Consider the following 26,855-nt stretch of genomic DNA (forward strand, 5'->3'; position numbering starts at 1 on the left):
GTAAGAAAGATAAAGAGCAAGAGAGAGAGAGCAAGAGAGAGAGAGCAAGAGAGAGGGGGCCTGGCAGGAGGGAGTTTTTATAGCCCAAATCTAATGGGGCCTCTGGGTCTGCAAGCTGCCTTGTTGGCCCAAGGGGGGGTTAAGTGTTCAGCCTTAAGCAGGGTTGAATGTTCAGACTTGAGGCAAACAGGTGATAAAGGACCAGATAGAGGGGGGTTTGAGTGCGTGGGCTATCTTGCAGCCAACATCTGTTCAGCCTGCCCTGCAGACAACACAGTTAAGCCTGCTCTGCACCCAACACCACCTTTCCTACAGCCCAGCTTTATAGCCCAGAAAGTTACACAAAAGGGGGGTTACAGATAACAGAACTCTGACAAGCATCACACTAATGGTAGTTTACATTTTTTTTTTCTGGCCCCAACATCAGAATTTATGGGGACCATTAGAGCCTCAGAGAGGGTCGTTGTCTGGCCAGGGAAGGCCAATATTTATGAGGTGTCACTAAGTTTCAGAGAGGGCTGCTATCTGGTCAGAGTGCCAGGCATGGGTGAGTTCAAGGCACGGGCAGGCATTCCAAGCAGGTTCAGAATTTGCAGTAATTTATAGTAAAGCTGAAATTATCTTTTCATGGTTTTGTGCGAGATGCCCAATTTTAAGAAAAGATCAGGTTGGGTCTATCATTCCCCCCTTTTCTTATGTGTCCCTTTCAAATCTTTGATAGGGTAGGGGAAGAGCACTGAGGGAATTTTAATCCCTCAGGCAACAGTCTCCAACTTTTTAGAACTCACCCAAAACCTGTCTCCCTGATTTTACCTGACTTAATTAATTACTTATATTGACAGTCTATTTTTGGCTCCATTGTTGTAAGAAGAGAGGCCTTGCTTGTTTTGGCTTCTTCTGAGCTGAGAGGGGGTGACACGAGGGGGCATGGCGTGAGGAACATGAGTTGCCTTTTAGAAGTCAGTTCGGTTTGAAGTCTGGTTGGGGAAGAACAGGTTGTAAAGTCATCTGGGGATGGTGCTTCTATGAGAGAAACAAAAACCATGAGTACTGAATAAATGTTGCAGCAGCTGGAACATGTCACTGTATAGAAGTTCCCTCACCAGGCTTTAACATCCCCAGTTATCAGGACTGTAAGCATAACATTTAACTTTTAGTGTTACAGATGTCCTTCCCCATAAGATACAGTTTAATAATTTAATGTCATCTGATCTTGCAAAATCCTTTTACTAGTATGACCTCTGTGTCTAATAGAGAAACCTTTAATTCTGTTACTCAGGGTTGGATAATCGTACTAGCAAACACAAAGCCTACCTGTGTAAGTTAGGAATATCTGTAGGCCTTAAACTAAAAACTTCTGTCTCTGGCAGCTCCTCTTGATAGTCTCTTTTTATAGTTATCAGGCATTTCTGTCTGAGAATCCTTCTTTGTAGCCTCCAGTCTTACTTATTTTGGGAGGCTAACATAAAGTGTATACCTTAAATTATTATTATTTAAATTCCCAGGAATGGCTGTATTTTGGTTTTAACTGTCTTTGCTAAGTGTTTAAGATGAAGCAGTCAAACTGACTTTTGTTTCTATCTATTGTTAACAGTCAGCTGAGTTTGCCTGGGAGTCCTGGGGGAACTTTACAGCAGCTTCTCAGTTCTGCTAGTGCCATTTGCGCTAGGATGGGTCTAGGTCCTGCTTGACCATGTGGCTTCCCTCAGAAGGATCAGGGATGTCTCCCTTCTCTGATGACTCTCCTCTTCATAGCAAATGCACTGACTGGCTTTCTGTTCTCCAGTGGTCTCATTAGTCTCCCTGATCGGGAGGTTATGTGGCCCAGAGTTGCAAAGCTCTTTAGAGAAGTCCCCTGTTCCCTGGATTCAGACTGACTCAGAGGGCAAGAGCCAAATATTGGTTTTTCTGGCCCTTTTAATTTGACTTTAATTTTAAAACTTAATCTTAAACACCCAGCAAATAATTTTTAACAGCCTTATATTAAGAGTACTGGGCTTTAATGTCTATAACTTTATAATTATTCATCTTTTTATTAATTGGGATCTGTGTTATCCTATCTGTCTTGTGGGTGATGGCTTATTATCTTAAATTAACCCATGTTGTGTTCTTAAAGCAACACTTCTGTAAAACACTAACAGGGAATCTTTAGATCACTTATAAGGAAATTACAAAATGAAATTAACAAGAGTAAAAACATTTAGTTCGTGTAATAGCTACTCTGAATTTTTGGCTGAGTTATGCATTATATCCCCTGTTTGAGATCCTAGTAATCTTGACAGAAAAAAACAACTTTTGAACATAACTTTAAATGAACTAAAATCTGGCCTACGGCTTTCGTAGTCATTCTCACATGTAGTAAGATGGGACACAGAGCCTTATCTCAGGTAAGGCAGGGCTCTTTATAAATCTTAGGTGTTTTAGTTCTAAAGCTGATCTTTATTTCTTAAATATCATTTTACAAAGTTTACATAAATTGTTTGAGGTCACATGAACATTAGCTAACACCATATGATAACACATTTAAAACATGAATTAAAGAAAGGCTGAAAGTTTTTAAACTTTACATAGATTAGGTTCTCATTAACTTAAAAATACATTTAAATTGTTCCCCAATGTGAAAAGTAACATAAAACTTTACATATCTTATTGATAACAGGTAAATAAATCCCCAATATATTTTTTACCATACAACTTCAGAACACCAGCTTGATATAATGCTCTTTTAAAGTTTCTACCTTACAGACTTGTATACCTGGAAGATATGAGCACATTAATAGCATCACAATTACATCGATGTTTCTACATTAACCAAGTTTAGGTTTTAAAGAAATGGCAGTACAGTGCTCTAAAATAACAGTTCTTATTTAATCAGTTGTTTAATTTTTATGGTTGCTTGCTCTAGAAAAAAAAATAAAACTTAATAAACACAATGTTATGGGTAAACTTATGTTTTAAGAAATTTTTGTCCCTTTAACACATGACTGATTTTTACAATCTTATACAGACCTTAGTACAGACTTATACAGACCTTAGTAAATCAATCAAATATCTAACAAAAGTACTCATGAATGAGTAATCCCATATCAAATTTACTTATTTTATCAAAATATTAGACAAGTGTATTGAACAGTGCCAGCCATTTTTTTGTTGTTGTTGAAGGAAAAGTCCTAGAACCAAGGCATATTAGACATTGTATAGACATTAATATTTTATGAGTTTTTTTGAACACCTAAGAAAACTTGTAAGCTTAAATTTAAAGACATTTATTTTTATCTGTTTACCCAATTTAAATTGAACCATTTAAGTCACATGAATTAAAGATCTTTGGATCCACTTTTTAAAATTTGTTTTTATGAGCGCTCCTTATATATGTTAATTTGTATATCATATATATGATATACGGACATATGTATATATAGACATACAACACATAACACAAGTGTGCACACATAACAATAGTAAAGGCCTTAGTAGCTTTTCGCAGGTGAAATCTCCATTGCAATGTTTCAAAAACTCCACAGTTGGTCAAAGATAGAACTGATCAGAAAAATATTAACCTAGGTCTGTAGGATCAAAATCATGAGCTCAAAAAAATACAGAATCTAAGGAAAAAACAAGAGTCCAAGAAAAAATGACTGGCCAGTAATTAGTAAATACCATACAATTTACTTTTTTTTTTTTTTTTTTAGGACTCAGATCAGTCTCCTACTGAGCTTGCAGGCTTCTTTCATTTGCATTTCAACATAAGTCCTGGCTGAGGTCTGAAGGAGCAGGGAAAAACTGCTATTCTGAGCAGACACCTCAGGCCTAAGGCATTTTAACCATAAGTCATAATTTTCAGGCTCAGACGTTGAAAATTATGATATAAGTTTAAGATACAATTCACAAAATTTTATATCTTTACATCTTGATTTGTCAGCAGATACCATACTATGATTTACTATCCTTGTCCAAATTAATGCACTGGTACACACAGTGACATTTTCCCAGGCTACCCAATTCAAAACTGGTGAAAAAAAGACTGAATGATTGGGAAGTTACTTGTCTACTTGGAAGTAGAGTTCTTTAGTTTTCCATCTTAAGTATCTAAGTTCTCTGGCATGAACTATCTGAAATCATAAACTAAACAATTACCTAAACCCAACTTTTAACTGCAAGATTGTGCAATGCTTCAAAACCCATTCAGATACCAGATTGTTACAATAAAACATCATCTTTAACACACACATTCAGCAGAGATCATTCCCAAGAAACAATTTATAATATCAACACACTATTGCACATGTCTTAAAGGGCCAGAAACAAAGACACAGGACAGACAGAAAGGACCTCCAGACTATGGCAGACAGACAGAAAAATTTAAAACAGAGCATATAAGAGAAAAATCTCCTACACCAGTGGCACCATAGATGTCCCCACAAGGGGACCACATGTTTTCACAGAGGGGCAACCTGAAATGTAAAATCAGGGGTCTCCATGGTGACTTTACTGCATTTAGTGTCCCCTTTTTCTTTTTCTCTTTTTTTAAGAAGACAGAGGTGGCATAATCCTTACAGTGCAGGGAAGGAAGGCAGGAATTCCCCGAAGCAACAGGGCTTCGGCACCTGCTGGGAGTCCCTCAGTCCCTCCTTTTACTTACAGGATTAGCTCCTCTGGTTTGGTTCCACCCCAGGCACTCTCCATCTCCTAACATTTTAGTAGTCAGCTCTCAAAAGTTCGGGGGTGGGGGGGTGGTGGTATCAAAATTTGTAACTGAAAGTTTGGTTCCTGACCTTGAAGCCAGTTAATGCCAATTTAATAATGAGGACAGGGTTTTGAGAAAAAGAAAAAGGGGGGTTTATTGCTTTGCTAACAAAGGAGAAACATGGGGGACTCTGCCCAAAGGTTGTGACTCTCTTGATCTGGAGGGACAAGGGGTTTTAAAGGAATCTCACTTGTTAACCTGGGAGATACTCAGTTCTTAGGTCCCCAGCAGGCATTGCCCTCTGCAGGGGTGTGCTCCAGGCAGCCAGCTAGGGGCTTCTCTCATCCTGCTTAACAAAGTGGGGTAAAGTTCATCACAGTTCCTTAAAACACAGTCCAAAGGTGTGTCAGGCTTACTTGCTTTATTACCCATTTTCATGTCCAATATCCTTAAGTTTTTACCACAGAAATCACACAACAAAACGCACAAAAACAAGCAAACAAAAAACATATAGAACACAGAACAAAACACAAGAAAACAGAAACCCGGCACCGAAACAGCAAAACAGAGGAGCAATGCAATGTTTTGCTAAAGCTCAGGGGTAGGAGTGCGTGCGTGCCCGTCGGCACCTCTCTACCCTTCCAGAGGAATTCCCTACAGAACAGAACAGAGGACAGAACCATTTCTCGTTACCGTCCGGACAGGAGTATATGTGAGCCTCACCAGGCCACCTCTCTGTCATCAGAAGAGATCTCCCTTAACCGGATACCAGATGTTATAAAGCCTCCACTTACCTATGGAGGCCTCCTCCACCAGGTGCTTGCTGATAGTTTTAGTGTGGCAGTTCACTGCAGTGCTCCGGGGACCGAGGGCTCACTCCGAGGCCTTGGAACGTCTCAAGGTGCGCACCCCCTAGAGTGGCTCTCCAGCCTGGAGCCCTGGAGTGAAGGCCGGCTTCAGAATTTCCAGCACTCTGGTCTTGTGATCTGGTTGGGCAGGGTCATCTCTCTGGGGCCTCCAAAATGTTAGACCAGGACGCAAGAAAAGACCACTGACTCCAATTAAAATCAAATTAAAGCAAGCTTATTATTTCAACCAGCTGGGCTGCCTCTCCCTCCCAAAACGGCAGGAACAAGACAGCACCCCACCTTTCCTACAGCCCAGCTTTATAGCCCAGCAAGTTACACAAAAGGGGGGTTACAGATAACAGAACTCTGACAAGCATCACACTAATGGTAGTTTACATTTTTTTTTTTTTGCTGGCCCCAACATCAGAATTTATGAGGACCATTAGAGCCTCAGAGAGGGTCGTTGTCTGGCCAGGGAAGGCCAATATTTATGAGGTGTCACTAAGTTTCAGAGAGGGCTGCTATCTGGTCAGAGAGCCAGGCATGGGTGAGTTCAAGGCACGGGCAGGCATTCCAAGCAGGTTCAGAATTTGCAGTAATTTATAGTAAAGCTGAAATTATCTTTTCATGGTTTTGTGCGAGATGCCCAATTTTAAGAAAAGATCAGGTTGGGTCTATCAGGGGGTGCAGCCCACTGGTTGAGACCAGGATGAGGCTGGAGGCCTCTGGCTCCTGGGGTGGAGAGCTGGCTCTGCTTCTGCTGGGGCTGCCGGGCTCTGTGGAATAGCTTCTGGAGGCCAAGGGCACAGAGCTCTATGTGGCTGTGCAGTCACCTCAAACCCCCAAAGCCTCCAGCTGGTGGGCTCCTGCTGTGCCCGGGCTCCAGCTGGTGGGCAGAGATGCTGGGACCTGGGTGTGGACTCTCCAGTGCCTGCCCCTGCTGCCCACAGGGCTGTGAGCTCAAGACGCCCTTGGTTCTCGGGGTTTTTTCTGCTGGGTCTACCACTGTGGTAGGTACCGTAGTAACACAGTAGGAGAGCCCTTCACAAAAAGCCCTGCCGACATTCCCCTCCCAATTCCTGGGCATGGCTTCCAGGAAGTCTATAGATAGCAGTGCCTAGTCAGTGCCCAGTAAGAGGGGGTCAGGCCACTTCCTGGAAAGGCCTGCGGTGACATCCTGCTGGGGGTGGGTGCCTCAGTCTGGCTGGGCACAATTCACGAGCCACTTGTCAAGCAGAAATGACTTTATTTTTAGAACACACAGGCCTCACCACATGAGCTATTCAGGAATTCCCTCAGAGCCCAACTGCCACCACAGACTTCTGGGGAACCTCTCAACCCCCCCCCCCAACTCCTCCTGCTCTTGAGGCCGATTGGCTGGCTCATGTGGGCAGAGCCAAAAGAGTCCCCCAATGAGCAGCTCCATGGTCTGAAAGGGTGGGAAACAGCACAATGAGCATCATCTCAGAGGAGCCAATCAGCTGGCAGCTGGAAGTTTGCAGGGGCCAAGGTGAGCCAATCAGCTGAAAGTTTGCTGGGGCCCCTCAGGCTGTGGCTCTCAACAGGGGCCAAGAGGCAGGCCCCCCTCTAGCTGCAGCCCTGGGACAGGTGTGAAGGTGTGGGGCTGTCCCAAACGGCTGCCTTGATGCAGAGTGTGTCCCACCAGGTCCCCAAGGACTCCACTGGGGGGGTCCTGACGGAGGAAGACAGGATCTCTGGAAGCATCCGTGTCTTGGAGTGTGGAGCTGGCAGCTCGGTTGGGTTCCCCTGGTGAGTGGAGTGTGGTGGATGGTGTGAGGGTGTGGGGTGGGGTGCACATGTGGGCGTAGGGTGAGGGTGGGGTATCTGCTGTTGCCGGCAGGCAGGCCTTGACGAGGGGCTGGGCAGAGCCAGTGCCCGGGGCCACCCCCATCCTGGAGGATGCAGACAGGGGTTCCTGGGCTTGCAGAGGGCATCTTGGAGTGCCCAGCTGTGGCCCCCTGTGTTCACCAATCCCAAGCGGGGAGCCTGCTGGGCAGCCGGCCGGGCACCAGCACTCTGTGACAGTGGTCCACTTCACCTGTTGAATAGAGCCCTTGTTGCTTTGAGGATTAAAAAGGGCAGTTTTTTTCCTCTCTTCTCCCCTCTCCCCTCCCTAAGGAGATGGGGGAACTCTGTTGTCTTTTCTCCCCCTAGGGGATTGTCCTTGGACACCCCCACCTCAGGAAGGAGGTGTCTGCTGAGGACCTAAGAAGTGAACTGCAGCTCACCTCAGGGCACAGCTGGGACCTGGCAGGGCACAGCTGGCCTGTGGCCTTGAATGGCTCCTGAAAGCCCTCGGCTCCCTGAGGGGCAGAACCCCAGCCTCCGGGACTGAGTCCTCTGCGCTTCTCCTTTGCTCCTCCCTTTCCTCTTCCTGAAAACAGTGTCCTCCTTATTAAATCGGCATGAAGTGGCATCCAGGACAAGGACTGAGCTCTCCGTGACAGTCTGGGTGGGTGCAGTGGAGCTCCCGCACCACCTTGGTGGCCTTGGGGGCAGGACCCTGGGGGTGAGGCCTGCTGGGTCTGGGGGAGCTGGGGAGGGGCTTGCTTTGGTGACAGCTGCCACTTGGGGATGGCAGGCTGCACTGCTGCATGACCACTGCCTCCACGGGGTGTGGCCCGTGCAGAACCCTGGCATGGTGCCAGCAGGGAGCGCTGGGCTCTGGCCTCCCATGGGGGTTTTGGTGGACACTGAGATCAGGTAATGTCACAGTGATGCAGCCCCAGCTGCAGTCCCACTGCCAGCCAGCAGCAGAAGGGGACCTGGGACCTCAGAGTGGCCTGGGCAGCCAGTGCCCCATGATGTCCTACTGGGAGCACTGGGAAGACCTGTCCTTGCAGGTGGCCAAAGACCTGCTTAGTGGTGTCCTGGGCTCCACTGCAGGCCAGGGTCTCCCCCTCAAGGAACCACCCTTTGTGCTGCTTCCTGGTGGATAGATTGCCCCCCACATCTGGGTGGGTCCCTCTGGGCCTTTTTCACTCCTTCAGGGAGCAGGCGCCTCTACCCAGGAAAGCCTGAGGTGGGCCAGGTTGGGGGTCACCTCTGTGGTGGCCGACCGAGGACTCTGGATCTGAGACGTGCTCCTGGGGTCTGGAGGTGCGTGTGAAGGCACCACAGATTGGTCTCCAGGACACAGCTCTGGGGTGCTGCCTGGGCTGAGTGGCACTCACTGGCTGTGTTCATGCCCCCGGATTGGGCCCTTCTCTAAAGTCTGTCTGGAATTGGCCACCATTGTGACCAGAGGTCTCGCTGGTTCTTACTCCCAGAGGACCTTCCCCATCCTGGATGCACTGTGCCTTGGTACAAATGCAGTCCCAGTGGAATCTGGACGAGGCACAGGTGAGGTGTAGGTGCAAGGAAGGGCCAGGTCAGGGAGGGCCAGGTGCAGAGGAGGCCCCTGAAAGGAAAGTGACCACAACACTTGGAGCGACCGAGAGATCTGTATTGCACCAGTGAGAAAGAGGAGAAGAGAGAGAGAGAGAGAGAGAGAGAGAGAGAGAGAGAGAGAGAGAGAGACGGAGAGTGGGAGAGTGAGAGAGAGTAAAAGTGAGAAAGAACAAGAGAGTGCAAAAAGCAAGAAAGGGGGGCGTGGCAGGAGGGAATTTTTATAGCCCAAATCTAATGGGGTCTCTGGGTGTGCAAGCTGCCTTGTTGGCGTACAGTGATCAGATCATACAGTAGTTTCTAAGGGTGTCGTCTTCTACCTTCAGGAAGATGGGGCAGGGTCAGATGTGGGTTTCCTACACGGGTGGGGGTCAAGTGTACAGCCTCGAGTGGGGTTGAGTGTTCAGACTTGACGCAAACAGGTGATAAAGGACCAGACAGAGAGGGGTTTGAGTGCCTGGGTTATCCTGCAGCTAACATTCCTTCAGCGTGCCCTGCAGACAACTTAGTTCAGCCTGCTCTGTACCTAACAGCCCAGGTCCATGAGTGGCCCAGGTACAGAGGAGGCCCATGTGCACGGGAGGGGCAGAGCAGGGGAGAGGCAGGAGCAGGGGAGGGGCAGGAGCAGGGGAGGGGCAGACAGGGGGGCAGGAGCAGGTCGGTGGATTGGTTCTTTCTTTCATTAGCTGAAATTCATTGCATTCTAATGATATTAGTCCTTTACTGTTGGATTATTTTTTCTATATTTATTATTTGCTTTAACTTTCAATGGTGTTTTAAATGTTAAGAATCTTACAAAATAAGCGTTGCGCAGTTTCACAATTTGGAGTATGAAGTGAAGCCTGTCCCACTTTGGGTGTCCTTTGGTCCACCCTGGATTCTGGCAGAGCCTCCATTTCCTTCCAGGGGCTGGGGAGATGTCAGTGCTCTTGGCTGAGAAGCAGGTCCCTTGCAGGACCAACCCTCCAAGACTCCAGTGGGCTGGGACCCCAACCAATGAGTGTGTCTTTATTTCTATGATGGTGGCTGGGTGAGGAACATGCTCACCTGTCCAAGCCCAAAGAGTGGACTAGGAGACACGAGGGACAGCAGAAAGCAACACTTTACTTCAATGTCGATCTTGCAAGATCGGATGCCTGGTGGTCAGGGACCCCCAGACTGTGTCCAACCAGAGTTTCATTCCCTGGAGCGCAGGTCCCTTGCTGGGGACATTGAAGTTAAGTTATAGACATTGACGCTATCTGAGTTGCTAAAAGGGGAGGACTCATTATTATGGGCAATTGCCACCTCAACAAGCTAATATGTCTAGGATGCAGGGCAGGACCAAAGGGCACAAGAACAAAGCGAAAGTGATCCCCAAAGATGTAAAGGGGGGTTTTGAGAACTAGGAAGTCCAGTGGTCCATTTTCGGAATACAGTGTCCAGCCTTGACTGTGATGTCACATCCAGTCATTTAAACTACAGCCCCTCCCTTTCCCGCCCCAATTAGAACTAGCCAGTTGTGTAGGTGTAACCCCAGCTCCCCCATCAGAGCAAGGGGCAGAGCGCTCTGGGGACAGAGCAGGCGCACTCTGCCCAGGTGTGAGCCAGGCCGGGAGCGCACCTTCTGCAGAAGCAGAGCCTGCTCTGCCCAGCCACTTCCCAGCCCAGGTGGGATTCCTAGGGACACCAGGTGTTTCTAATAGGAGAACACCCCGAGTCCTGCATCCTGGTGCCACAGGGGAACAGGGAAACCCCATACCTCGGTTCTTGTGTTCCAATGAAAGAAAATTCAAAGTCAGAAACCAAAATCATGCAAGAGGACTGTATCACAAGTGAAGGGGAGGGAAGGCCAAGGGAGCCCGCAGAGCCCCCTCAGGGAGAGGGCGGCTCACCTCTGAGCAGGGAAGACAGAGGGGGTCAAACTCATCGTTTGCCTTGAGGACTGGGGCCCCCTTCTGCAATCTTCCCTAATCGGGAGTCCAACTCCTCCTCCGTCCTGGGCAGTGGAGATTTTGACTCTAGTTGGTCCTCTCTGGAACGGTGGTGGTGGCCATCCTATTCCAGGGGCTTCTCTACAAGTGAACCCATGGTAATGTCACCGGGGTCAGTTGCTGGCCAGAAGTTACCACAGTGGACCAGTGCTACTAGAGGAACCTCCCTTCCCAACAAGTGGGGACTCTCGCCATGAATCCCCGCTTCACAGCAACCCCAGTGGACCCGCGAGAGTCAGGTCCCTGCACCCTTCCTCCCGGTGTGCTGTCCAGTTGGCTCCTTCGCTTCTGCTTGGCCAACATTACCTTTTGTCCACTTTTAAAGAAGTTCATTTGAAGAAGACTCTGAAGTCATTTAAGGGACACCTGGGACCTATTCAAGTGTCTCACTGCTCACTCCAGCTCCATCATCATGCTGTGACCAGCTGCCTGGCCTGGAATGGCACCAGTGTCCAGTGCTGCCCTGGTGGCAAGTGTCCCTCCATGCTTCCTGTTGGCCCACTGTGGGGTCTTTGGAAAGCAGACTTCTCAACTCCTCTTTTCAGGTCACCTCTTGACCTCCAAGAGGCCAGCAGAGCCTCTCGTGGGGACCACTGCTTCTGCAGGTATCATGGGCAGCTTCCTTCTGGGCAGCTTCGACTACTTGCTGTGTCTCCCAGGTTTCTGTGCTGAGCACTGAGGTGGGGCTTTTCTTCTGGGCTGTGACCTAGTGACCCTGCACCTGTCCCCACAGTTTCCCAGACTGCCCCAGGCCATGCCCGGCCTTGTAACCCTAAGGTGGTGCCAGGGTCAGCCTTGGGACCGGGCCCTGGGTCCAGGGAGAGTGACGGCTGTGCTACTGTGTGCTGTGTTGGGAGGGCCAGCAGAGCCCTTCCTGGAGGAATCCCGCTGGACCCCAGCCTCTGGCTAAGGGCCCTTGTCCTCAGTACTCCACGCATTCCCAGCTTCTCACCTCCTGGAGCCATAGGGGAGTTGCATGTTTCTGGAACTGGGTGCCCTTGGAGGACCTTAAGGTGGGTAAATAGAGGGTTGGAAAAGCCAGGTGCCATTGGTGATGACGACCTCACAGAAGTGACAAAGCTGGCCCTGGGAAGGCGCTGTCAGCTCCGTGCAGTCCCTGGGCCTCAGCCAGTACCAGGGCATATGGCCTTGGACCTCAGGCTGAATTCTGTACCTGCTGAGCTCCAGGGTCCCCAGCGGAGCCTCCGTGGCCCCCAAGGGCTGCCCTTGGTGCCCATCCTGATCCCAGGTGTCCAGGTGCTCAGGGCCCAGGGTGCAGAGAATCAGCTGTGACTGCTAGCTTGAAAACGTAATGCTTACTGTCCTTGATGGAGTCTGCCTGCACACGGGATGCTCTGTCAAGGTCTAGATAAGGTGACAGCAAGCAGACTTGCACACGAGATGTTTGTTGTCTTTGATGGGGCTTGCTCACAAACGAGAGGTTCCTTCAATGTTTAGGTAGGTAACAGGGGACAGCTTGAAAACGAGGTGTCTGCTGTCCTTGGGAGGACTTGCTCACAAATTGGGATGTTCTGCAAAGTGGGCTAGGAGGGCGCTGAGAAAATTCTTATCTGTTCTTAACAAAGAGCAGAGCTCAGCATGCTCCGGGCCAAGAGTAGATTGGCCATGAGAAGCGGGTCCCCTTTGATTAGAAAGTAGGACTTCTGTATGCCATGTTTAACCAGCTGAAAGACCTGATCTATTGCTGTTGGAAGGCTGCCTCCTTTGTTCACAATACTATAGAAGATGCTGTATTCAATAAAGGACGTTTTTTCCTCTGCTGCTTGGCTTCCTCTGCTCCTTCTTTCTTTCTCATGCTGACCAGCGAGTGAGTTACTTACAACACAGCGTGCAGTGCAGCTGGTTAAACATGCCAAAAGATGTGCCCAAGATGTCCTCATGCAAATGGCAGCTGCTGGGGACCAGCCCAGGGCTGTGGGGAAGGGGGGCCACTCTAGGTGAGGCTCATGGCCTCTTCTTGTGGGAGCTCCTCAGCAAGGACTCCACAAATCAGACCCCTTCCAGGGGGCCCCTGCCCTGGGGGTCTTCGTGCTCCACTCCTCAGTGGGCTTCCTTTCTGGATGCCCCCAAATTTCCAAGAATCCCCTTTTTTGGTCAATCTGTGAGGTACTCATACCTGTGTCCTCAGCTGATTGGGCTTTGGGGGCAGTGGTATGGTCCTGGGCACCCTCCTTGCTCAGCCCACCTACCCTTGTCCAGTCCCATGGGGCTCGTGTGTCTGGGCTCTGCTGGCCCCACCCCAACCCCAGCTCCGGCCTCCCCAGGATGCTCTGTGGTGCCCTGCAGGTGCAAGAGCCATCCAGGGCCACCCCTCCTGTGTGGGGTCCCAGTCCCAAGTCCCTTCACCAGGATGGGGGAAGCCTCTGCCAGCTCTCGCGGTTCCCGGCAGAGGCACTACTATGCCTACTCAGAGCCGGGGGCTCCTGTCCCTACCTAGCTAGCACAGAACAGGGGACACAGTCTGCCTTGAGCCATAGCTGGCCTCTGTATTACCCCCAGCGTCGGGAGGGTCATCTCCCTCTGCCTCCTCTGCAGTCAGCTCCCGATCCTGTACCCATGGAACGTGCTTCCTAGAGTAGGTCTCAGCTCCACCAGTGTCTGGGTGGTTGGAGCTGAAAGGAAAGGACAATAGGAGGTGACTGAGGTCTAGGACCAGGGGCACGGGAGGAGGACACGACAGGAGGTGACTGAGGACTAGGACCAGGGGCCCAGGAGGATGAAGACAGGAGGTGACTGAGGAATAGGAACAGGGGCCCAGGAGGATGAAGACAGGAGGTGACTGAGGACTAGGACCAGGGACACAGGAGGATGAAGACAGGAGGTGACTGAGGACTAGGACCAGGGACACAGGAGGATGAAGACAGGAGGTGACTGAGGCCTAGGACCATGGGCCCAGGAGGATGAAGACAGGAGGTGACTGAGGAATAGGAACAGGGGCCCAGGAGGATGAAGACAGGAGGTGACTGAGGACTAGGACCAGGGGCCCAGGAGGATGAAGACAGGAGGTGACTGAGGAATAGGACCAGGGACACAGGAGGATGAAGACAGGAGGTGACTGAGGACTAGGACCAGGGACACAGGAGGATGAAGACAGGAGGTGACTGAGGACTAGGAACAGGGACACAGGAGGATGAGGACAGGAGGTGACTGAGGACTAGGACCAGGGACACAGGAGGATGAAGACAGGAGGTGACTGAGGACTAGTAACAGGGGCCCAGGAGGATGACAACAGGAGTTGACTGAGGACTAGGAACAGGGACACAGGAGGATGACGACAGGAGGTGACTGAGGCCTAGGAACAGGGACACAGGAGGAAGAAGACAGGAGGTGACTGAGGACTAGGAACAGGGACACAGGAGGATGAAGACAGGAGGTGACTGAGGACTAGGACCAGGGACACTGGAGGATGAGGACAGGAGGTGACTGAGGACTAAAACCAGGGGCCCAGGAGGATGAAGACAGGAGGTGACTGAGGACTAGGAACAGGGGCCCAGGAAGATGAAGACAGGAGGTGACTGAGGACTAGGAACAGGGACACAGGAGGATGAAGACAGGAGGTGACTGAGGACTAGGACCAGGGGCCCAGGAGGATGAAGACACAAGGTGACTGAGGACTAGGACCAGGGACACAGGAGGATGAAGACAGGAGGTGACTGAGGACTAGGACCAGGGGCCCAGGAGGATGAAGACAGGAGGTGACTGAGGCCTGAGACCAGGAGCACAGAGCGTGAGGACAGAGGTGATTGAGGCCTAGTGACATGGGACATAGGAGGGTTACGACAGGCGGTAACTGTGGCCTTATTCCAGGGGCACAGGTGAGTGTGGACAGGAGATATCTGAGGCTGTGGACCAGGGGCACATGGGGTAACCATAGGAGGTAATGAGGCCTGGTTCCAGGGGCACAGTAGGTAAGGCCATGAGGTGACTGAGGCCTATGACCAGGAGATGACTGAGGCTTAGGACTAGGGGCACAGGCGGGTGAGGAAGGAGGTGACTGATGCTTAAAACCAGAGACATAGGAGGGTGAGTATAGGAGGTAATGAGGCCTGGTTCTAAAGGCACAGGGGGTGAGGACAGGAGATGACTGAGCCTTAGGAACAGGGACACAGGGGAGTGAAGACAGGAGGTGACTGAGGCTTGGTTCCAGGGGCACAGAGAATGAGGACAGGAGATGATTGAGATTAGAAACAGGGACGCAGGGGGGTGAGAACAGGAGGTGACTGAGGCATAGGACCAGGGGCATAGGAGGGTGAGGAGAGGAAGTGACTGAGGTTTAGAACCAGGGGCACAGGGGGTGAGGAAAGGAGGTGACTGAAGCCTGGGAAGAGGGGCACAGGGGCTATGGTCAGGAGGTGACTGAGTTAGGGGATCAGGGAAACAGGATGGTGAGGAGAGGAGGTGAGTGAGACCTGGGGTCCATGGACACAGGAGGTGAGGACAGAGGTGACTGAGGCTTAGGTCCAGGGGCACAGGAAGTGAGGTCAGCAGGTGACTGAGGCTTAGGTCCAGGGTCACAGGAGGTGAGGACACAGGTGACTGAGGCCTAGGGCCAGGGGCACAGGAGGTGAGGACAGTGAAAGGAAAGTGACCACAACACTCAGAGCGACCAAGAGATCTTTTTGCAGCAGTGCAACAGAGGAGGGGAGAGAGAGAGAGAGAGAGAGAGAGAGAGAGAGAGAGAGAGAGAGAGAGAGAGAGAGAGAGAGAGAGAGAAAGAGAGAGAGAGAGAAGAGCATGCACACAAGGGAGACAGAGAGATCAAGAGAGAGAGACAGAGCAAGAGAACAAGAGAGCAAGAGAGCAAGAGAGAGAGGGGCCCAGCAGGGGGAGTTTTTATAGCCCAAATCTAACGGGGCCTCTGGGTCTGCAAGCTGCCTTGTTGGCACAAAGCGGGGTTGAGTGTTCAGCCTTGAGTGGGGGTTGAATGTTCATCTTTGAGGGAAACAGGTGATAAAGGCCATCCTGCAGCTAACATTTGTTCAGCCTGCCCTGCAGATAACATAGTTCAGTCTGTTCTGCACCTAACATTCCTCCCTTTTTGTTTTTCTAAGTGACACGGGGGATGTCGTAAAGTCCTCTGGCTACTTCCTGCTTAATGGTGGGTGAAGGGAAAGTGGAGGAATGTTCAGGGGACAGGTCTGTGAACACCAGGGCAGCCAGAAATAACTTCCAGTGGCTATAGACAGTTATTTCAGAAGGGGCAAACTCCATAAAGGTTCCTTGAAGCCATAGGTTTTCAATGGTATCAAACCGTTTCTGAGCAGAGAAGATCTTTGGTATCAGCCATTGTTCCTGTTGCAGGGACTCTAGGAAGTATCGGAGGTGTCTTGGTTGAATCCAGTAATGTTAAGGGTGACAGCCCGTTTGCAGCCATTGGAAGAGCAATTGCCTTGACCCATAAACTGAGAGTGGGTGGTGTCATCCTGGTGCCATGTTGCTTGGATGTAGAAGCGGCATCTGTGGTTTGAGATGAAAACTTGAGAGAGAATAATGATTAGTAGAAGAAGAAGAGGGTTGGTGAGAAATTTTGAGTTTGGTGGTCGTGGTGATAGTCCAGGACTGGAAATTTGGAACAGGTGCCTTTTTTAAGGCAGGAGACATAGTACCAGGGAGAGTGGCCCAAAAGCTTGGCCACCATTGGGGTAGTAACTATGACTGTATGGGGTCCTGTCCATTGAGGTTCCAACGATTGAGGATGCAGTTCCTGAAGTAAGACTGAGTCACCCAGTGGAAGAGGGTCCAATTCAGTTGGTGGTTGTGCGGGAATTGAGGCAATGAATGGAACAGGAAGGCACTGGTCTGCATGTTCCCTTAGGAGTTTGCATAGAAGTGTGAGATTAGGCAGGTAGGACACAAGGGGAGGAGGAGTGATTGGAAAGCTTTGGTTGATTAAGAAAGGGCACCCATAGAGTAGCTCAAAGGGGCTAAGGCCTGAGGGGATCCTTGGGGCTGCCTGATTCAGGTGAGGGCCAAAGGCAGGAGATTGGGCCAGAAGAGCCTGAGTTCAATAGCAAGTTTAGTGAGATGATCCTTGAGAATGCTGTTAGGCCTTTCAACTTTATTCAAGGATTGGGATTGGTGGGGGATGTGGAGCCTCCAAGTGATGTTTGGAGACTAGTTGAACAACCTGAGAAGTGAAGGCCAGACTGTTGTCTGACTGGACGGAGGCGGGAAGTTCGAACCTGAGAATGATCCCCTCAATGAGGATGGAGGCAATGGTTTTAGCAATTTCCTTGGATGTAGGGAAGGCTTCTATCCAACCTGAAAAAGTATCAACCAAAGTAAGTAGGTAGTGAAGATTTCTGTGCCTAGGCATGTGAGTGAAATTGATCTACCAGTCTTCGCCTGGCTGGTGGCTCCTCATCTGAGGTGTGGGAGTTTAGGTTTGATGCTTCCTTGTGGGGATACTATAGAGCAGACAGAACAAGCAGAGTGGACCTGCTGGAGAGTAGTTCTCATTCCTAGGAAGTGAAAGAGGGGTTGTGAAAACTGGAAAAAGGGGTTAGAGAGGGTTTTAGATGGGCCCAGCGTCTCTGGAGCCAGAGGAGTTGGTCATGAGTCATAGGTCTCCATCTTGGGCACCAGGGCTGGTAGTCTTAAAGAAGTAGTTGATTGACTGACTGGTTGGTGAATTTGTGTATTTGATCTTGCAGGAACTTCTGTAGGCAATTTAACAGACATGGTCCTATTAGGAGAAACATAGAGAGGACTAATAGGGGTCCTGTGATGGGGAGGAGCCAAGGCCATACTTAACTGAACATTCCACATGGAGCCTGTTGGCCTAGTTGCTGTCTCCTCTTTTCTAACTGTTCTTTGTCCTTCATTACCCCCAGGAATGACTGTGTTTTGGCTTAACTGTTTTTGGTAGGTGTTTAAGATCAAGCTGGTCAAAATTGACTTTGTTTCTATCTACTGTTAAGAGTCAGCTGAGTTCCCATAGGGGTCACTCGTGGGGGAACTTGAGAGCAGCTCAAGTGCCATTTGCACTGCTAGTGCCATTTGTGCTAGGATGGGTCCAGGTCTTGCTTGACCATGTGGCTTCCCTTGGAAGCATCAGGGATGTCTCCTGTCTCCAATGACCCTCCTCTTCACAGCAAATGCACTGATTGGCTTTTCATTCTCCAGTGGTCTCATTAATCTCCCTGATCAGGAGGTTATGTGGCCCAGAGTTGCAAAGCTCTTTAGAGAAGTTCCCTGTTCCCTGGATTTCAGACTGACTCAGAGGGTAAGAGCGAAATATTAGTTTTTTTGGCCATTTTAATTTAACTTTAAGTTTTGATCATAAACATCCAGCAAAGTCAGTTTCACCTTAAATTAAGAGTATTGGGCTTTAGCTGAAGTCTGGCCCACTTTGGAGTCATTCTGACATACAGTAAGATGGGAGGCAGAGCCTTATCTCAGGTAAGGCTAAGAATAATAAATCTTAGGTAAAGTGTTCTATCATTGAACTGATCTTTGTTTTTAAATATTATTTTATAAAGTTTACATATATTGTTGCTTGATGTCAGATGAATAGTAACTAATACAATATGATATTACATTTAAATTGTACCCAGTGTATAGAACTTCATATTAATCTTATTGATAACAGGTCCAGTTATAGAACATTAAATGATATAAATAAATCTCCAATATGTTATTTTTATAAGTCTAAAATTACCATGTAACCTTTTGGAGAACACCAGCTTGATATAATTTTTTAAAGCTTCTATCGTAATGACTTATATACCTGGAAAATATGAACACATTTAATATACAGAGAAGAGTAATAGTACCACAATTACATTGATGTTTTATATTAATCAAGTTTAGCTCTTAAAGAAATAACATATTACAATATTGCAAAATAACAGTTGTTGTATAACCATAGTTGTATACACAGACCTTCTTTAGCACTTGCTTAAACCCTCTTATTTACTTAATAGACTCTCTCATCCAGAAACACATTTTCCTTCTATTAAATCCATACCTAGAACCTTCTAATTTCTCTTTCCTATCTGTTAACTCCTTCTTTATTCCCATTTTGAAACAATCCTTGTAAATTTCTGAACTTAGGTAAATTATTCCATTTTAATAAACAGATATTTTGTTATTTGCAGCACACAATTAATCACATCTGTTGACCATTTTATGAAAATATGAACAATGTTTAAGTATATAGAATTATATTGTTGTAGGGACAGATAAGGCAAGGCACCTAAGATAGCAGCGAATATAGGAAAACAGTTTTATTTGGTTGCAGCCAGATTCAGAGCGCACTGCTTCTGTTGTAATCAATTATTCCCTTGAACCCCAAGTTTAGGTAGTTTCAGAATTTTGTACCAACATGTAAGGGGAGGGGCTCAGAAGTTCAGAGTCTGCAGAAGTTCACAAAAAGCAAGGTTTTTTTTTTTTTTTTTTTTTTTTTGTTTTGTTCTGGGCAAGTTAACTTTTCAAGGACACTTGGGAGGGGGAGAACTTTTTCTTTCTTTTCTTTCCTCCCCCTGCCAGCTGTTACCATGGAGCCCAGTTGGTAACTTCCTTATCTTAGAAATGTAGCCATTTCTGTGAATCCCCAGCTCAAGGCCAGAGGCCTTGTTCACATATTTTGTGAAAAACTAGTAAGGGGGTGTCTAGCTTTTGGAGTGCTGATTTTTTCAGCCAGTGGCCAAGTAAAACAGGGCAATATGAAAAGAGGAAGTTTATCTACATTAAACTCTTTTGTAGAGATTTTTTTGCTGAAAGTCCTAACATCAGCCATGGTGAAGATTTCTGGAGGAGGTCAGTTAAGACTTTTCTGTGGGCCTGGTAGGGAGGGGGAAGATGGGAAGGTGGGGCTGAGAGCAGCTCCGTGGTGGATCTGAGAATGAGGAAGGAGTGATGTAAAAGAACATGATTTTCCCTAGCAAGGAAAACTTGAACAGTAGAACAGGACGGGAGTGAATATCCCAAAAAGCCTGTAAGGGACTTTAAATTCTTAGTAACCTGTTTTCAGTGATGACAAAGCAACTTTAAAGGCCATTTTAACCAGATCTTGGATAGGGGTCTGAGGGCTCTCCTCAGCTCCTTTTTGAGCTTTGGCTTAGCTGGTAAGAGGATCTGGTGGGACCCGGTGTGGGTGCTGACAGTAGAAGAGAGGAGTGAATGGGTGGAGCGATTCCTTCAGTAACTGCTACCTCAGCAAGGGGGCAATGGTCTGAGAACTGGCTGAGGTTTGGGTTTTTGATCTAGTAATTGGAGGGGAGAAATCAGGTTGCTGAGGTGGAGGTGACCGCGGAGGGGCTGGGGCAGAAGGTTGAGGGTGAGGACCTTTTTGAGCCAGGTGATAGAGTGGAGGTTCCTCAGCAAGGTCAAAAGCAGTGGACGAGCCCAGAGGAGAAGATTGGGGATCAGTGGTTGTGGGTGTTGGTTTGTAGGCTAGAAGAATTTACAGAGGTTTGCAAGAGGTGCAGAGAGCAGGATTGGATCGGAGCAAGAAGAAAGCCTGGACATAGCAACACTTTACCCATTTCTTGAATGCTCACAGTAATTGTAGAGATCCCTTAGAATGGAGGAATCCAGGGACCCAAAAGGGGGCCATCTGTTTTGGTTGTCTAAGGGATAAGTGGGCCAGACCCGGGTGCTATATTTGATCAATTTTGGGGGTTTGATGTCTGGTGTCAAGGAGAGGATTTTGAGGTTATCCAAGAGGCATTGTAGGGGAGAGTCGACCAGCAGAGAGGACACATTACCCATGTTGCAAACGTAGTATAAGGAGGAGGGAAGAGGACGCAAACATAGTATAGGGGAGAAGGAAGGAGACGCAAACGTAGTATAAGGGAGAGGGAAGGAGACGCAAAGATAGTATAAGAGAGAAGGAGAAAACTGATTTATTGGCAAAAGGGGCGTCCCCGCTAGAGCCAAAAATCAGGAGTGCCTTAGTGGCAGGTTCGAGCTGCAGGGTTTGGTCGTCACCGAATCCTGACAGTCGAAGCTCTCATCCTGGACGGGGCCAGAGCCGTGGTAGACCTTGGCCAAGGCTTTTCGGGACCCCTCCTGGAGAGGCTGGATACTCCCAGGGCCGAAAAGAGGGGAAAGAGAGAGACAGGGGAAGAGAGAGGAAGGGGACGGTAAGCATCTCTCTAGCTGCTGAGTCTTGAAGGTGAGAGTGCTAGGACTTTATGAGAGCCACGAAACCATGAAGGTCTGGGTGGGGTGATGTTCAGTTCACTGTTGTGTGTCTCTGGAGGTTACAGAGTCCTTCAAGGAAGACCTATAAAGCCTATGCTGGTGAACTACCAGCTGGGAAGGGAAGGGAATAATTTTGAACCCAGGAGTCTATTCTGCCCTAGGAAGGAGTCCCTGAGGGCCACTGTGGCCTTGAAGGCTGTGGTGGGGTGTTTTCCTCCCCGCAGGTGGGCAAAGAGGTTTGCCAAACAATTAACGGTCAAATCCTCCTGACACCACCATTGGGTTTAGGACTCCAGGAAGGGGAAACTCACCAATTGAAGGCTGGTGGTGGAAGTAGTTCTGGCAATCAAGAAAATGGGTTCAGGTCATCCAGTGAGTAGCACTTCAGAAGGAAGAGGGACCCAAAAGTGGGTTTTAACCCTCTCCCGGGTTTTGGCACCAATGAAAGGAAAGTGACCACAACACTCGGAGCAACCAAGAGATCTTTTTGCAGCAGTGCAACAGAGGAGAAAAGAGAGATAGAGAGAGAGAGAGAGAGAGAGAGAGAGAGAGAGAGAGAGAGAGAGAGAGAGAGGAGAGCATGCATGCAAGGGAGACAGAGAGATCAAGAGAGAGAGACAAAGCAAGAGAACAAGAGAGCAAGAGAGAGAGGGGCCCAGCAGGAGGGAGTTTTTATAGCCCAAATCTAATGGGGCCCCTGGTCTGCAAGCTGCCTTGTTGGCACAAAGTGGGGTTGAGTGTTCAGCCTTGAGTGGGGATTGAATGTTCAGCTTTGACGCAAACAGGTGATCAAAGACAGACAGAGGGGGGTTTGAGTGCGTGGGCCATCCTGCAGCTAACATTTGTTCAGCCTGCCCTGCAGATAACATAATTCAGCCTGTTCTGCACCGAACAGACAGGAGGAATGTGGCTTCATGGGTCTTCTTTCCTGGTTTGGCCTCCTCAGTGGGATCGAGACAGACGTGGGTCTTCCTCCTCTCTCTGGCTGTCCTGCTCAGGTGACCTCTGAACCTGCCCTCTGAGACTCACCTCCTCTGGGGCCCTGTGTCTCTAGCCCTCTGAGGCTCCCCTCTCCTCTCTGCTGAGGAATTTGCTGGAGGAGAGGAGCAGCTGTGGGACCTGAGGACGCAGCTGGCCTTGCTGTCTAGGGCCAGGGCTGCTGTCAGCTGGGGTGGCCTCCAGCCCTGCCCATCCCCCAGGCCCCTGCACCTCTGCTCTGCACCCTGCAGAGGAGCAGCCTGACTGCAGGCACCATGTCCCAGGCTGCCGCAGTCTGGCTGGGCACAATCAGGAGCCACTTGTCAAAAGAAACTAACTTTATTTTTAGAACCACACACGCCAAACAAAACAGCCTCTCAGGAAAAACCCTCAGAGCCTCAACTGCCACCACCGGCTTTCCACAAGCCTCTCTCTCCCACACAAGCTTCTCTCCACCTCCCACAATCCTCCTGCTCTTGAGGCCGATTGGCTGGGTCACGTGGGCGGAGCCAAAAAAGTCCCCCAATGAGCAGCTCCGTGGTCTGAAAGGGCAGGGAAATAGCCCAATGAGCATCACCGCAGAGGAGCCAATCAGCTAGATGTTGCTGGTGCCGTTGAGCCAATCAGCTAGATGTTGCTGGGGCCGCTGTGAGCCAATCATCAGCCAGCAGCTGGAAGTTTGCTGGCAGCTGGAAGTTTGCTGGGGCCCCTTTGGCTGTGGCTCTCAACATCTCCCCCTCTCTGTTTAAACAACAAGCATGTGGCTTAGGGACCGTGCCTGTTAGGCAGTCCAATTCAACATATGGTCCTTACCCGTCATCGGATGAACTGACCTCTAGGCGTCAGCCTCCTGTCTTAGGTTGGTACCACTGCAATTGGATCATACCCGTCACTGACTACCGGTCCAGCATACAGCCATACTTGTGGATAGGCCTTTGCACCTGTGGGGGGGTGAGGTTCTTTGCCTCACCTCTGTTGGCCCCCAAATTTTAGACCATCACTAATAGAGGAGGATGCAAAATGCCATGACATTAAGCCAATTGAGGGCTCCTTTGAAAAATTGTACCGCCGGTGACACCATCAGCAAAAATACTCCAGCACTACCACAATTCGCTGTACCAACAGATAGTTCACAATGCATACAGGTGAGCTCACAATGTGTCCAGGCAAGTTCTGCAAGCAGTTCAGTGATGGCTATTGTAGAAGCTGTAGATTGGTTTTATCTTTGACTTCACCAGCACTGGGATGAAGATAGGAATTCTGGCAATAATGGCTAAAGAAAAAATTATGTAACATTCCAGAAGGCACTAAAAGAAAACAATTTTCTTAACAATTTACATTGTCTTCACTGGCACTGGGATGAAGATAGGAATTCTGGCAATAATGGCTAAAGAAAAAATTATGTAACATTACAGAAGGCACTAAAAGAAAACAATTTTCTTAACAATTTACATTGTTTTCACCGGCACTGGGATGAAGATAGGAATTCTGGCAATAATGGCTAAAGAAAAAATTATGTAACATTACAGAAGGCACTAAAAGAAAACAATTTTCTTAACAATTTACATTATCTTTAAGAGAATTATTAAATATAATGAAAAGGAAAGGTGAAAGTAAACAAACAGATCTGTTAACCTTCTTTTTTGTTTACATATTAAAACAATCCTCAACAGTTGTTTACCCAATTTAAATTAAACCATATAAATCACGTGAAAAAAAATATTTGGATCCATTTTATCATGAGCGCTCATCATATATGATATATGGACATACGTACATTCAAACATATAACACAAAACACAAGGGTGCACACATAATATAATACATACAACACATAACATTATAGTAAAGGCCTTATAACTTTTTACAGGTGAAATCTCCATTGCAATGTTTAAAAACTCTATAGTCAAAAAATAGAACTGATTAGCAAAACATTAACCTAGGTCTGTATGAGCTCAAAAAACAAAATAGAACTTCATGATATGGCAAAGGGCAATAATAAAATAGATATTGAAAAAAGCATCCTGGTTCTGTTGCAGATATAAGAATAGCCAAACTGGATTTTTGGATATCAGTTGTCATGGATTTGAGCCAAATCATCTTCTTTTTGGTCTGTAGAAATCGCTTTAGTTAATCTTTCTGGAATCCAAATCGGCTGCTGTTCTCCCTGTGGAAACACATAAACAGACCCCCGACTCCAGACAATCACTGGGTCAGGACCTTGGTTAATCTCTCTGGAATCCAAATCGGCTGCTGTTCTCCCTGTGGAAACACACAAACAGACCCCCGACTCCAGACAATTACTGGGTCAGGACCTTTCCATTGTCCTGTTAGAATATCCTTCCAAAGTACCTTGGGCTTATGTACATTTTTTGGACACATATGCCTTTCTGCAGCACTAAGTCCTGATGAATCCAAATTTAAAAAGTTTAGAGTAAAAAGGGTTATTTTAAGTTTATCTTTGGGGAATATATACCCCTTCCCAATTCCTTCTTTTTGCTTTAATAAGTACATTTTAATAGTTTGATGAGCTCTTTCAACTATGCCTTGTCCCTGTGGATTGTATGGGATTCCTGTTATATGAGTAATGCCAAATGTTGAGCAAAATTGTTTAAAAGAGGTAGAAGTATAACCAGGGGCATTATCTGTTTTTAACTGTTTTGGAACACCCACAGTGGCAAAATTTTGTAAGCAATGAGCTATAACATCTTTAGTTTTTTCTCCGGCATGAAGGGAGCCCATCAAAAATCCAGAAGAAGTACCAACTGTAACATGCAAATATTTTAATTTTCCAAATTCTGGCAAGTGTGTGACATCCATCTGCCAAATATGGTTAGGTATCAATCCTCTAGGATTGACTCCAAGATTAACTTGTGGTAAAAAGGTCACACAATTTTGACATTGTTTTATTATTTGTCTAGCTTGTTCCTTAGTTATTTTAAAACGCTTTTGTAAAGTATTAGCATTGACATGGAACTTTTTATGAAAATTTATAGCTTCTTCTAGTGTAGAGAAAATATGTATGTCATGTGTAGTTTTATCTGCTAAATCATTGCCCAAACTAAGGGCTCCAGGCAATCCTGTATGTGCCCTGATATGTCCTATAAAGAATGGATCTTTTCTGTCCCAGATTAGACTTTGTATAGTGGAAAGCAAAGAGAAAACAGTAGAAGAAGGGGAAATCCTACCAGCATCTTCAAGAGATACTATAGCATTAACTACATACTGACTATCAGAAAATAAATTAAATACAGAATCTTTAAACATCACAAAAGCTTGTAAAACTGCATTAAGCTCTACCTTTTGAGCTGATTGTTTGGGTACTAAAAATGTAAAAGTTTGATCAGGGGTAACTACTGCTGCTGTACCATTATTTGACCCATCAGTGAATATATTTGGAGCATTCATGATAGGTGTTTTTCTTGTCATTTTTGGAAAAATTACAAGGTGCAATGACCAAAAAGACAATAAAGGATTAGATGGTAAGTGGTTATCAAATGAAACATTAGATTTGCACATGATTATTGCCCAAGTATTTAACTCATTAGCTAACTCATCAATTTGATTCATAGTATATGGAGTAATAATTTTATTGGGAGAAATTCCAAACACTCCCTTTGCTGCTTTTATTCCTTTGAGTATTAATTGTCCTACAGCCTCAGGATACCTAGTAAGAATAGTGTTAGGAGAATAAGATAAATGTATCCATAATAATGGACCTTCTTGCCAAAATACTCCCGTACGAATATTTTTTGTTGGTAGTACAATAAATAATAAAGGCAAACTTATATCAATTCTATCCAAATGCATATTTTCCATATATGTTTCAGTGATTTTTAATGCCTTTCTTGCTTCAGGTGTTAACATTCGGGGTGAATTTGGATCTGATGGACCTTTTAGGATATCAAATAAAGGTCCCAACTCTCCTGTTGGTATACCTAAATAAGGCCTTATCCAATTTATGTCTCCTAATAACTTTTGAAAGTCATTAAGTGATTTGAGTTGATCTACTCGTATTTGAATTTTTGGTGGACGGACCATGGTTGAGGATAATAGAACTCCTAAATAATTAATTGGAAAATTTAATTGTACTTTATCTATTGCTATCTCTAGATTATAATTTTTTAATAAGTTTGTAAGTGTGGCATAATATTCTAGCAATGTGTTTTTATCTTTGTGTGCTAATAATACATCATCCATATAGTGAAATATTTGTAGTTCAGGATTTTGATTTCTGAGTGGCTGGATTACTTTGTTAACATAAATTTGACACATAGTTGGGCTGTTAGCCATCCCTTGAGGGAGTACTTTCCATTCATATCTCTGATCAGGACCTTCATGATTCAGTGCAGGGATAGTAAATGCAAAACGTGGACTATCCTCAGGATGAATTGGAATTGAAAAAAAAAACAATCTTTAATATCTATAACTAAAACATACCAGGTTTTTGGCAAAGCAGACAACTGAGGAATCCCTGATTGAGCAGGTCCCATAATAACCATCTCATTATTAATGGCTCTTAAATCTTGCAATAATCTCCATTTACCAGATTTCTTTTTGATGACAAAAATGGAAGTATTATGGGGAGATACAGAAGGTTGTATATGTCCTTCTGCTAATTGTTGTTTGACCAGGTCATGGGCTGCTTGTATCTTTTCTTTAGTCAGGGGCCACTGAGGAACCCATACTGGTCTTTCTGATTTCCAAGTAATTTTTATTGTCTCAGTGGCCCTTTCTGAAAATCCAACCCATGTCTGTCTGTTCCTTGATCTATTTGTATTGGTGCTGCTA

General features: G+C 47.0%; 1 long non-coding RNA gene and 1 gene segment (V, D, J or C); one reads left to right on the forward strand and one right to left on the reverse strand.

Annotated features, from left to right (window-relative positions):
- Nucleotides 1–26,855, reverse strand: part of LOC124098269 (Ig mu chain C region membrane-bound form-like) — a 167,622-nt gene that overhangs the window by 51,629 nt on the left and 89,138 nt on the right.
- LOC124098277 (uncharacterized) overlaps nt 1–26,855 on the forward strand; it is a 65,530-nt gene that overhangs the window by 10,892 nt on the left and 27,783 nt on the right. For 4 of the 8 annotated variants that reach the window (XR_009227603.1, XR_009227600.1, XR_009227601.1 and 1 more), the window contains exon 2: nt 7,202–7,305. This is a non-coding gene — a long non-coding RNA (uncharacterized LOC124098277). Of the gene's footprint in view, nt 1–5,048; nt 7,046–7,065; nt 7,306–26,855 lie in introns of those variants that run through there. The other 4 variants (XR_009227599.1, XR_009227598.1, XR_009227605.1 and 1 more) reach the window with 2 other exon arrangements.

The sequence above is a fragment of the Marmota monax genome, unplaced genomic scaffold, assembly GCF_021218885.2.
Source record: "Marmota monax isolate L192 unplaced genomic scaffold, Marmota_monax_Labrador192_F-V1.1 WCK01_AAM20220418_F8-fsc00190, whole genome shotgun sequence".
NCBI classification, from domain to species: Eukaryota; Metazoa; Chordata; class Mammalia; order Rodentia; family Sciuridae; genus Marmota; species Marmota monax.